Source organism: Lichenostomus cassidix, chromosome W (assembly GCF_008360975.1).
Source record: "Lichenostomus cassidix isolate B80296 chromosome W, HeHo_3.0, whole genome shotgun sequence".
Taxonomy (NCBI): Eukaryota; Metazoa; Chordata; class Aves; order Passeriformes; family Meliphagidae; genus Lichenostomus; species Lichenostomus cassidix.
Window position 1 is genome coordinate 13,486,012 of NC_139510.1, and position 13,648 is coordinate 13,499,659.

Consider the following 13,648-nt stretch of genomic DNA (forward strand, 5'->3'; position numbering starts at 1 on the left):
GGGGAAGTGTGATGTAGTCAACTTGCCATACTTCCCCATACCTGTACTTTGACCATCGTCCACCATACCACAGAGGCTTCACCCGCGTGGCCTGTTTGATTGCAGCACAAGTCTCACAGCTGTGGATGACCTGTGAGATGTTGTCCATGGTCAAGTCCACCCCTCGGTCACGAGCCCACCTGTATGTTGCATCTCTCCCTTGATGACCAGAGGCATCATGGGCCCAACGAGCTAGAAATAATTCTCCTTTGTGCTGCCAGTCCAGATCCACCTGTGACACTTCCACCTTGGCAGCTCGGTCCACCTGCTCGTTGTAACGATGCTCTTCATTAGCCCGACTCTTAGGTACATGTGCATCCACGTGTCGAACTTTCACGGTCAGCTTTTCTGCCCGGGCGGCGATGTCCTGCCAAATCTCAGCGGCCCAGATGGGTTTTCCTCTGCGCTGCCAGTTAGCCTTTCTCCAGCGATCTAACCATCCCCATAGCGCGTTGGCTAACATCCAGGAGTCGGTGTAGAGATAGAGCCTTGGCCATTTCTCTCGTTCAGCAATATCCAAAGCCAGTTGGATGGCTTTAAGCTCTGCGACCTGACTCGATCCACCTTGTCCCTCGGTAGCCTGTACAGCTTGTCGTGTGGGGCTCCATACTGCAGCTTTCCATTTCTGATCTGCGCCTACAATTCGGCAGGAACCATCGGTGAAGAGGGCATAGCGTCTTTCACTCTCCGGCAGTTCATTATACGGGGGTGCTTCCTCGGCACGTGCTACTTGCTCCTCTGCATCTTCTGAAGATAATTTAAAAGTCTCACCTTCAGGCCAGTTTGTTATAATTTCCAGAATCCCAGGGCGATTTGGGTTTCCAATACGGGCGCGCTGTGTGATGAGGGCAATCCATTTGCTCCACGTGGCATCAGTGGCATGGTGGGTAGAGGGAACCCTTCCCTTGAACATCCACCCCAACACTGGCAATCGGGGTGCGAGGAGAAGTTGTGTTTCTGTGCCGATCACCTCTGAGGCGGCTTGGACTCCTTCGTAAGCTGCCAAGATTTCTTTCTCGGTGGGAGTGTAGTTGACTTCAGACCCTCTGTAACTTCGACTCCAGAATCCCAGTGGTCGACCTCGGGTCTCGCCAGGCACCTTCTGCCAAAGGCTCCAGGACAGACCATGGCTCCCAGCTGCAGAGTAAAGCACATTCTTTACCTCTGGTCCTGTCCTGACTGGGCCAAGGGCTACCGCATGAGCAATCTCCTGTTTGATCTGGGTGAAGGCTTGCTGCTGTTCAGGGCCCCAGTGGAAATCGTTCTTCTTGCGGGTTATGAGGTAGAGAGGACTCACGATCTGGCTGTACTCAGGGATGTGCATTCTCCAAAAGCCTATGGCGCCTAGGAAGGCTTGCGTCTCCTTCTTGTTGGTTGGTGGAGACATCGCAATGATCTTATTGATGACCTCAGAAGGAATCTGACGCCGTCCGTCTTGCCACTTTACTCCTAGGAACTGGATCTCTCGGGCAGGTCCCTTGACTTTACTCTTCTTGATGGCAAAACCGGCTTCCAGGAGAATTCTGATGATTTTCTCTCCTTTCCCAAATACTTCCGTTGCTGTGTCCCCCCACACAATGATGTCATCAATATATTGCAGATGTTCTGGAGCCTCACCCTTTTCCAGTGCAGCCTGGATCAGTCCATGGCAGATGGTGGGACTGTGCTTCCACCCCTGGGGCAGTCGGTTCCACGTGTACTGCACACCTCTCCAGGTGAAAGCAAACTGAGGCCTGCACTCTGCTGCTAGAGGAATGGAGAAAAAGGCGTTGGCAATGTCAATGGTCGCATACCACTTCGCTGCCTTGGATTCCAGCTCATACTGAAGTTCCAACATGTCCGGTACAGCAGCACTCAGTGGTGGTGTGACTTCATTCAGGCCACAGTAATCCACCGTCAGTCTCCATTCTTCACTGGACTTACGCACCGGCCATATGGGGCTGTTAAAGGGTGAGTGAGCCTTGCTGACCACCCCTTGGCTCTCCAGTTCCCGAATCATCTTATGGATGGGGGCCACAGAGTCTCTGTCAGTGCGGTATTGCCGGCGGTGCACTGTTGCTGTAGCAATTGGTACACGCTGGTCTTCAATTCTCAGTAGTCCCACAGCAGATGGGTTGTCTGAGAGACCGGGCAGGGTATTCAGTTGTCTTATGTCTTCTGTCTCTACGGTTGCTATCCCAAAAGCCCAGCGATGTCCCTTTGGGTCTTTGAAATATCCACTCCTGAGATAATCTATGCCGAGGATGCATGGGGCGTCTGGACCAGTCACAATGGGGTGTTTCTGCCACTCGTTCCCAGTTAAACTCACTTCAGCTTCCAGTACAGTCAGCTGCTGGGATCCTCCTGTCACCCCAGAAATGGAAATGGATTCGGTCCCCACATACCTAGCTGGCATCAGGGTGCACTGAGCGCCGGTGTCAACCAAAGCCGTGTATCTTTGTGGGTCAGACGTGCCAGGCCATCGGATCCACACAGTCCAATAGATCCGATTATCCCTTTCCTCTACCTGGCTAGAGGCAGGGCTCCTCTAATCCTGTTTTTGGTGCACGATGTTCTTCTCCTGTAAATGTGTTCCTGAGGTCCCTTCAAGAGGATCAGTCATATTATCATTTCCATTCTGTCGGGGGTTCTGTCCACAGGAGACTGGGGCAGTGTTGTACCTAGATGAGCCTCCTGAAGTGGATGTTTCTGTTTTCAATTCACGTACCCAGGCTGCTAAGGTGGAGGTGGGTTTCCTATCCCACTTCCTCATGTCTTCCCCATGCTCTTGAAGGAAAAACCAGAGGTCACGTCGTGGAGTTTGTTTTCTTTCCCTGACTGGAGTACGTCTGCTCCTGATGGCAGAGACTCGGGTTGGTTTTGGTGTGGCATGGAAAAATCTTTCTGTGAGCTCTTTCCGTAGCTTCTGATGGCTCTCTTCAATCAATCTCCGGACTTGCTCGGCCAGGTTTGTTTCTACCGATGAGACCTGGGTGCGTAGTGGGGCGGTGACAGTGTCCTCATAAATTCTCAGTTTGTTTGCTAACACGCCCACCTGGTCTTCGCCTTCCCTCCACTGCAGTGTTGCCAGGTAACGAGAGTATATCTCTGGTCTGAGCCGCGCGAATCTTAGCTACATTTGTGAAGTGCACCGGACATTATCTGGGCTCTTGGGGAATCTCTCGTTGTCTGAGAAAATGATCTCTAGCACGGCCAATTCCCTCAGGCATCGGATACCTTGTTCTATTGTGTTCCATTTCCTTTGGTGCATCTGGAGGTCTTCTTTGCACAGGTATCTGTCCCGTACACTCAGTAGCAATCGCCGCCAGAGACTGAGAGTTTCCTGGGTTTTCCCAATCCCCTGGTCAATGACCACATCCTGAGACAGGGATCCCAGTTGCCTGGCCTCACTTCCATCCAGAATAGTGTCATTAGCTGCGGCGTCCCAGATACGGAGCAGCCAGGTCAAGATGGACTCGTTTGCCTGCCGGGTGAATTCCCTCCGTAGGTCACGCAGCTCCCCCAGGGATAGAGAGCGAGTGATGATCTCCGGCTCTGTCTCTTCTGCTGGGTGAGATGGTCCTGCTGCATCCTCATCAGTCGCTGTGCGGACTGATTTGCTCTTGGATTTCTTTTTCTGGACGGGGGCAACTGCTACGGGCTTCGGCTGTTTTGATTTGCTTTGTTTCTCCTCCGCAAGAAGACAAAATATTTTCCTGATCTGCAGCATGAGGTACAGGGTGCTGGTCAAAGAAAACAGAACTAACAAAAAGATTATGCCATCCCTAGCATCCAGAGAGAACTCAATATCTTCAAAAACGGCTGTGCCTGACCTGAAAGGCTGGAAGAAACCGCTCTCTCCTCCTAACCCCAGAGGGTGGGTGCGATTGCTGAGGAGGTCCCAGATGGAGCAGCTCAGGTTAGGCCAGGCAGACAAAGTCGAGTATATATAACGAATGGTGTTCATCGCCTCACAGGTTATTATGCAATAGGCATAATAAACCAATAGAGCAATTTTCATGCTATGCCCTGATCGTAACAAGAGCAATACGACGGGCAGATAGCTTCCCATTTGAGGAAAGATATAGAGAGCGAGATAAAGCACCCATATAGATAAGCTGAGCATCATGCTGATAGGATTTCTGCGTTTCCCCGGGTCGTGCCGCACGTTGGGCGCCAAAAATATGTCTTGGTTTGAAAACAAACCAATGGGAGATCACAAGTCAAGATTGAAATTAAAAATAAGTGAAATAATACAAGGAAAAGCACTGACAAAGTCAGATACAACCTAACACCCTGTTAGGGTGGTAGTAGCAGTCCAACTGAAGTAGTCCAGTTGAAGCTGTGATCCTGTGAAGGTCTAGTCTCCAGCTGAAGATCCAGTAGTAGCTCTGGTCCTCTGGGAACCCAGTAGACAGGGCTAGCTCAGGCAGTTCCAAGGCCAGGTTATATCCAGGTGGGAACACCTGGCTCCTCCCTCCTCGGCAGAGCATCTCACAATGGGATGAGATAAGTCCATGAGTCACACGGGGGGTCCCTGATGGCCCATTGCCTGTCATGCGGGGTGGGTCATTAGCAAGTGATAATAGCTAACGGATGGCCCATTGCCTGTCATCCGGAGTGGGTGATAGCAGCTAATGGCCCACAGCTGGTGGTAATAGAATACTTAACTACATCAATATTGCAACCTAGGACATTCCCCCAAAGTCAAATCAAGGCACACACTGGGTCTCCCCATCCTTCTTCATTACCCACCCAGTACAACCAGATCCTTGAGCAAAGACAATCCCACAAATGGGTTTGTCTTTTCTCATGGGAGGAGAAATCCACACAACCTTCCCCAGCCACTTCCCTGTGTGTAGTACGGGGATCTTATCTCCTCGCACAGTATGTAGGGGATTTGTTATTAACTCACCAAGTGGCTTCTGCCAAATTTGCATCCCAATGCTTCCATACCCTATTGCATAACACTCTTAACATTGTCTTCAGCAGTCCGTCATACCTCTCAGTCTTTCCAGAGGCTTGTGGATGATAAGGGATGTGATATATCCACTCAATACCATGTTTCTTTGCCCAAGAATTTATGAGGTTATTTCAAAAATGAGTCCCATTGTCTGATTTGATTCTCTCTGGGGTACCATGTCACAACAAAATGTGTCTCTCAAGGCCTAAGATGGTGTATTGAGCAGTGGCATGGTTTACAGGGTATGTTTCCAGTCAGCCAGTTGTTGTCTCCACCATGATGAGTATGTAGCTCTTGCCTTGGTGTGTTTGTGGCAGTGGTCACATGTATTCAATTTGCCAGGCCTCACCAATAGGAAACCCAGTCACTGCCCTCTGTTCCAAGGAGACTTCACTCCTGTGGCTCGCTTGATGGCAGCATGTTTCACATTGGTGAATGACCTGTGTGATGGTCTCCATGGTAAGGTCCACCCCTTGATCACGAGTCCATCTGTATGTTGCACCCCTTTTTAGATGCCCTGATGCTTCATGGGCCGATCTGGCTATAAATAGCTCACCCTTTCATTCCCAGTCTAGGTCCACCTGAGCTATTCACATTTTGGCAGGCTTATCTACCCATTCATTGTTTTGATGTTCTTCAGTGGCACAACTTCTGGGCACGTGCACATCTACATGATGTACTTTCAGAGTCATGTTTTCTACCTGTGCAGTGATGTCCTGCCACTATGCAGCAGCCCAGATGGGTTTACCCCTGCATATTCAATTGCTCTTCTTCCATTGCAGCAGCCACCCCCCACAGGGCGTTAGCCACCATCCAGGAGTCCTTATAAAGATAGAGTATGGGCCACTTTTCTTGCTCAGCAATCTCTAGGGCTAGTTGGATGGCTTTCACTTCTGCAAATTGGTTTGATTTGCCTTCCCCTTCAGCAGCCTCAATGACTCATCATGTGGGACTCCACACAGCACCTTTCTACCTCTGATGGTTTCCTATCACATGGCAGGGTCCATCAGTAAATAGGCTATAGCCTCTTTTGTTTTCTGGTAACTCATTATATGGTGGTGCTTCTTGGGCACAAGTCACTTTCTCAGGCAATGCTCCAAAATCTCTGCCTTCTGTTCAGTCCATCTCTTCCAGGACTGTGGAAGTGGCAGCTGTCCAGCCTGCTCGAGCTGCAGGCCTGCTGGCCTGCACGGCCTGCTCGACCTTGATAAAAAGCCTTTTCCTATGGGAAAGCACATACCAAAGGATCAACTCCAGCCATGAACATCTATGAGAGAATGCTTTGATCTAACAGCCCTAGAACACTGGACTTTGGATATATGTGGGATGTGTGAATGTTTTCCGATAAAAGCAAGAAACATCTGCTTGCTTGTGTGATTGCTTTCTCTCTCTCCTATTGGCTGGCCGCATGGTTGATCCTAAAACTTGTACACGAAAGAAACATAAATACTCAAATGTGTGTGATGAAAATGATCCTGCTAGATGAGAAGCTGAGGTCCATATTGTTATTTGTCAAACTGCTACAAATGGCACCCTGAACTGGGACTTAAACAATGAATCTCTGGTAGCAGCACCATGTTTGAACCGAGCTGTGTGTGCAGGGGATCCGTGACCCTTCATCTCTACTTGCTGGACAGGTGAGACACAAACGCGGAACTATGGGACAGTCTATGTCCAATGAGCATAAGCTTTCTTTAGAAATTTTATAAAGAATTTTAAAAGAACAGGGATTTAAAACCCCGAGAGTTAAGTTAGCTGCTTTATTAGTATGGTTGAATCGCAATTCTAATGTATTAGGCTGTCACTGACGATATGTTAGTTACATGAAAAACTGTATATACTGCTTTAAAAACTTTGCAGCCTGCTAAGCGCCCTGTTGCAGATATTTATCCTTTTGATCCTGGTCCTATTGAGCCTGAGGAAAAGCCTGATCTTTATCCTCCTTTAACTCCTGTAAAAATTCAACTGCTGTGTTTTCCGCTACGGCTCAAGTGTTAGCTAATTCTTATCTTCCTCCTCCCATGATTCCCCTACCTGATTTACTGCCGCAATCTCATTCACCTCCAACATTAATAGAGAAATGCAGGGAACAAGCCTTAAAAAGGGGAAATATTCCCATGTTATTGGCTATGCCTATCAATTATCAGCCTAAGAAACCCCCTCAGTATGTACAACCTCCAATACTGCCCCATTTCCAAACTGATTATCTTGTGGTTGTTGTGGGAGAGGACAGAGAACAGGATGCAGATGCAGTCCCAGTCCTCCTCACAGAAGCACTCCAGCAGTTTGCTGTGCTTGGGGCATCTCCTCTAAGACAAAACCCGAGCTTTCTCCCTTCTCCTTGCATTGCACTTCCTGCTTTTCCTCCTCTTGGGGAGCAGGAGCATCCATAAACATCTGCACTATGTTGTGGAGGTGAAAGTTGGGCTGCAGCTCCCTGACGGGGGTGGCAGAGCGGGCACCAGGTGACACTGGAGCACCTGCTTGATGCAGTCCCTGCAGAAGCTGCCAAGCATTTGTGCTTAACTGTGCAATCGATCTATGTTAGTTACCTGTAATCAATTGCGTTAAATACCTGTAATCCACTATGTAAATTAAGCCCCCTGTTTTAAGCTCTTCCTTCAGCCTGGCCACAGCCTCTGCCTGGGCCACGGTTGCAGCTCTGAGACAGCATGGATGGGGCCCCAGCCCACCCCCCCCCTTCCCCCCTTCCCCCCCCCACTTCATTCTCACTGTGCTTCACCCAGCCACAGTGATCTAGGGGGAGCTAGAATTTATTAATTTAAGAGAACTAGAAGCTGGATAATAATAATAATTTTTGAACTGATTTAGAAGGCCAGAGATTGGATAATGATTTACTAAGATTTGCTTGCTGAAGACAATTTATTATTCACTTAATGATTTTGTGCCTACCTAGTATCGGGGAGGATATAGAGAGGAGACCCAAACAATTGAGCAAAACTACTGAGTGTGACCGAACATCCTGCCCTCGGACCCCAGAACTGGTACAAGTTAGTTCTAAGGCTTGGACTTGGACCAAGAACCAAGAGAGCATGCGCAAGGGAACAGGGTGAAGAGTTCATCCTGAGGAAGACTACTGACTTCACCCTAATTAATCATTTGGTACCCTCACTCACAATTAATCCGTGACATTGCACTTGCGCGAACATATTTAAATGAACTTTGAACTCATTATAATACGAAGCGGGGATAGGTAATGAATATGTATAGGGGCATTGTGTAACTTTATGCATATGTAACCTGTAATCTAATATAAACCTAGTGAAGTGCTGCTGACGGCGTGCATGTCTCTGGAGGGGCTAGCCCCATGCACCCCAGCTGGAATAAACGCATACCTACTTCATAACTATTTGAGTTGTGGAGTCAATCCACGTCTCATTTTGGCACCCCAGGTGGACAAGGTTTGCCTGGCTGCAGGATTGACTGAGGGGCTGACATCCCAGGCACTCCCCAGGATTTTCCTGGAGGACCTCCACTCCTCGGCTGCTCACTGCAGGGGCAAACAACGACCATCTGATACAGCAGAGAAACGGTGTTTTGTTTTGGGTATAGGGAAGCCTGTAAGTCTTATACGCGTGGCTAGGGCTGCTGGTAAGTCACAGAGAGACGTCTCTGTGCACAGCGTCGTCCCTGAGCGGGTTGAGCTTGCAAGCGACCGGCTAGGGGAACCGGAAACCGGTGAGGTAATTTGCCATCCGTAGCTGGCAAGGGGGGGATTCGCTGACCGATACAGCGGCCGCAAATGATCCTGGTGGTGGATCGAGTGAATCCCAAAGGAAACTAGTTTTAAAGGAATCTAGTTTGAACTGTTGTTAACACCAGTGTTGTGTTTGTGTGTGTATGAGATGCAGATTAGTCTGCACGTGTGAAGCAAGCGAGGGATTGGTTGGTGAAGTGATGAAGCAAGTGGTTTAACAAAGTTGGAATGAATATTTGGGTATGGTTGTGAATTATTAGCTTTGGTATATGAGTGTGGGTTTTTGGAATTTTTGTTGTAATTTGTTGTTGTGGTCACAAAAAGTGTTTGTTGTGTTGTTTATTGTTGTGTTAGGGTGAGTGTATGTAGTTGATTGAAATTGTAGTGGTAAGTAAATAAAGGAAAACTTTATACCGCAGCCAGTTAAAGACTGGTTTTTTCGGTGGCTACATCAAAAGAGTATAGCCCCAGACCTTTGGTTTTATGTGGATGTAGTACAGCAGCTGCGCCACAGTATGATTAGTGGGTTTTAACACGGTGTCAGGTTTGCAGGCTTGCGGAGTTAGGAGATATTATTTTTTACCGACCTGTCAGAGAACGACTGGGCAGGTTGTAAAGAAAATAAAGTTGGACCATTATAAAAGTTTTGTGTGGACAAAAACACCAAGTCCCTTGTTAGCAGTGTAATTTTAGAAAATATTGAGAATATTGAGTTAATATATTTCGTGAAAAATAGGAACATGCAAAGAGTGGTTGCTTTTTTATTTTTTTTCTTTTTCTTAGTAATTTATCTTGACCTTTCTTTTTTCCTTTTTCTTTCATAGCAGCTTGACTTTGAGCAAAATAAATGAGATGCTTGCCTGATGCCAAAAAAACTTTTTTGCCCTGAATGTAAAAATAATTATTGTAAGGTTTGGGCATTGTGTGAGTGTGCTGCATGTCACAAAAAGTGGTATCGCGTTTTTCATTTGAGATCAAAGTGGTGTCCAGTGTGTGAGGATTCTGAAATTGAAGCTTGATATAGAATAGCTGAAATAAAAAGCGGAGATCTTAACGAAAGAGATGCGCTTACTATTGTGACAGAGCGGTCAGAAGCAGCTGTTATTGCCTTAGTGTGTGGAAAGAGTAATTTAGTTCCTGAAACCTGGTCAGTGTGGGAGGAAAATTGGGAAAAAAACAGTAAGTCAGAGTGAAAAGAGGTTTGCCTAAAAAAGAGATTAATCCAAGAGAAGGAAGTAGATAAGATGGGAACTGAGCAAAACAAAGAAGTTCCTAAAACAACTCCACTTGTCTGTTTTTTAGCACATTGGAAGGAAATTGCAGGGAGCAGAAGTATAGAAGATAAAAGAACTCTTATTAAATTTTTAAATTAGTAGTGGCCTTTGTACAAGCTAGATGACAGAATTAGATGGCCTCCACATGGGTCTTTAGAATATAACACACTATTACAGTTAATGTTGTTTTTTTAAAAAGAAAGCAGAACAACCAGCAAAGAAGGCGAGGCCGAGAAGGGGTCATCGTACACGTGAAAGAAGACTGAAGAAGACCGGAGGACTCCACCCTAGCAGATCCACTGGTTATAATGAAGCTAGGAGAAAAAGAAAAAGAAATAGAATTTTTGGTGGATACGGGGGCAACATATTCAGTTTTAAATAAAGCATTAATGCCAGTGGGGGATGATTATATCATGGTTCAAGGGGCAACTGGCCAATCTGAAAAGGCATATTTTTGTAAACCTTTAAAGTATAAACTGGGAAAGCAATGGGGTATTCACAAATTTTTGTACATGCCCAGATCTCCAAAAGCCCTTTTGGGCAGAGATCTGTTGGAACAGTTACAAGCAACCATTTCATTCAAAGATGGGGAAATTACTCTGGAGGTAAATGATCAACAATATGTTGAAATATTAAGTTTAATGCTAACAACCACAGAAGCTGAGAGAGAAATTAGTGAAGAAATTATGAATCAAGTATTCCCTGGGGTATGGGCAACAAACATACCTGGAAGAGCTAAAAATACACCCCCGATACGAATTAAGTTAAAAGAAGGGAAACAACCAGTCAGAGTTAAATAATACCCCCTTAAGAAAGAAGACAAGGAAGGAATTAGCCCGGTGATTGAAAACTTTTTACAGCTAAGGCTATTGAGAGAGTGCAAATCTGATTTCAACGCCCCCATTTTACCAGCCCGCAAACCTGATGGGTGTCACGAGTGGAGACAGAGGCTGGATAGATTTTACCAGTTGCCTAGGCCTATGACAACTAGTGACCAAACCTACTCAGAGTGGCCAGCACCCTAAAACCCAGTCTCACTCACAAGTCCTTATAAAGACAGCCGATTTATGTCTAATGTAAAATAGATTATGGTTTATTAGACACAGGTGAGAATGGAGCAAAGAACTAGACAATTTTTTACTACACTATACATGAAAAGCTATTCATAGCTAAAACAAACATATATATATGTTACCCAACATAGGGAGACTAAAACAATATAGCGCTAAAAATGAAAAAGGTACCTATTAATATTATTATAGCTAGCAAAGAAGAATACAATTTAGGAAACCAATGCTCTTACCAAATCAAATTTTTGGAACTGGGATGCATCAGGATCCTCCCCCAATCCCGCGAGAAGTAACCACAGAGTCTGCGTCCAAGTCCAGGGGAGAAGACTACTTCACGCTCCAATGTCCATGTAGAAAAGCTTCTACTTTTGCTGAGATTTCATGGTGTTTTTATAGGGAAAAGAGAGTGGATTTGCGGTCACCTAAAAATTTTTCACATTCTCTCAGTGTCTCACCTTGACTTCCAGGCGCCAGTACTAGATTAAGCAATCAACCTAATTTGAGCCATCCATCTCCGGCTGCCGATCAGGGAGAGAGACAAGGGGGAGGGGGAGCATCCTGCCACAATGGGTCATATCGGGTGGTACAAGATTTAAGGGCAGTAAACAAAATAACTGAGGACCTCTATCCTGTGGTGTCAAATCCCTACACGCTGCTAACTGAGCTAACACCTGAACTAACCTGGTTCACTGTTTTAGATTTGAAAGATGCCTTCTTTTGCCTCCCTCTCCATGAAGCCAGTCAGAAAATATTTGCGTTCGAATGGGAAAATCCCAAAAGCAGACGCAAAACTCAGCTCACTTGGATGGTGTTTCCTCAAGGATTTAAGAACAGTCCCACCCTATTTGGAGATCAACTAGAAAAAGACCTGGAATCCTGGGAAGCCCCCTCTGAAGAAGGGAAGCTATTGCAATACATTGATGACATTTTAAATAGCTACCCGGACAGAAGAAGCCTGCGTACTCGGGACAGTAAGTTTACTAAATTTCCTGGGGCTCCAAGGGTACAGGGTGTCCAAGAAAAAGGCTCAAGTAGTAAAACCAAAAGTAATTTATTTGGGTTATGAAATCAGTGCTGGGCAGCGAACTTTGGGACAAGACCAGAAAGAGGCCATTTGCCAAACCCCGAACTGTAAAAGAGCTACGGACTTTTCTGGGGATGACGGGATGGTGTAGGCTTTGGATCCTTAGTTATGGAGTCCTTGTAAAACCTTTGTATGAGCTCATCAAAAAGGAAAGCGGAGATCTTCAGTGGACGAAAGAGGCCACGAGGGCCTTCAAACAACTGAAGAATGCCCTGATGTCAGCTCCAGCTTTGGGACTTCCAGATGTGAGTAAACCATTTTTTCTGTTTTCTCATGAGAAGCAGGGGATTGCCCTGGGAATACTAGCACAAGATCTGGGCCCATATTGATGGGCAGTTGCTTATTTGTCTAAGCAACTAGATGCAGCAGCCAAAGGATGGCCCAGGTGCCTCAGGGCTGTCGCAGCCGTCGTGCTAAACATTCAAGAGCCATGCAAGTTTACATTGGGCCAGAAAATGACTGTGCTAGTGTCCCATACAGTGTTTGCAGTGCTGGAAGTGAAAGGCGGACACTGGCTTTCCCCACAGAGATTCCTGAAATACCAAGCCATCATGGTAGAGCAGGACGATGTGGAAATAGTGGTCACTAACATTGTCAACCCAGCTTCTTTCCTCAGCGGAAACAACGGGGAGCAGGTGCACCACGACTGCCTGGAAACTTGTCTTGGATTGATGATATGATAATCCTTTATCCCCTATCGTTGGCTTATATGCCCAAGAAAGAAAAAAATGTGTAAAAATGTGTGGTCCTGTCTCTTTAACTGCACCCAGCCGCAGAGAGAAACGCGGGTTTTTTTGAAAACATTTTCCCCAAGCCTCGCTCCGGGGGAGGATTCGTCGCTCAGCAGAGACTGCGTGCTGGACGGGGGTCGGAGTGAGCTTTGTTCCCGTTTTTCCCATTCTTCTTCTTTTTTTTTTCCTCGTTTGGACCCCTTCTCTTCGATCTGCTTTGCCACCCGGAGACCCAGGAGGGCCAGAGGACAGCAGAGCTCTCCAGGGAGCTCCACCCGGCCCCGGGTGGGGGGCGAGGAGGAGAGGGACTGCGTCTGAGAAAAGGACCTTATAATCAGGTTGAATAACTGCCTTTCACCTTGTTTCTTCCCCTTCCCCTGTGCCTTGTAGGGCACTCTGCGTGGTTTTGTTAAATAAATAGTTTTCTTCACTTCCATCCAAGAGGTTCTGTTGTGGGTGGGGGAGGGGGTGTCTTATCATTAACCCGGGACATATTTGGCGCCCAACTTACGGGGCCTTGATTACTTGTTCTACACCTTTTGTGGGGTTAGAGAAAGTGAAGAAAAACCCCTAATAATTGCATTCTGGTTTTAAACGCTTGGTATTGAATTACAGCCATCAGTAGTCACTATGCTGTTTGATGGGAGGTTGTTTGATGTAATACTGTCTGTTTGGCACATAGGTTTGTTTCCCTACCAACAGGTAGGGGCAATCCTGTCCCTAATGTATAATTTCCACCAATCAGGAACACGACTCCGGCTTGTTATAGTAATGTGTGTGATACTGACGA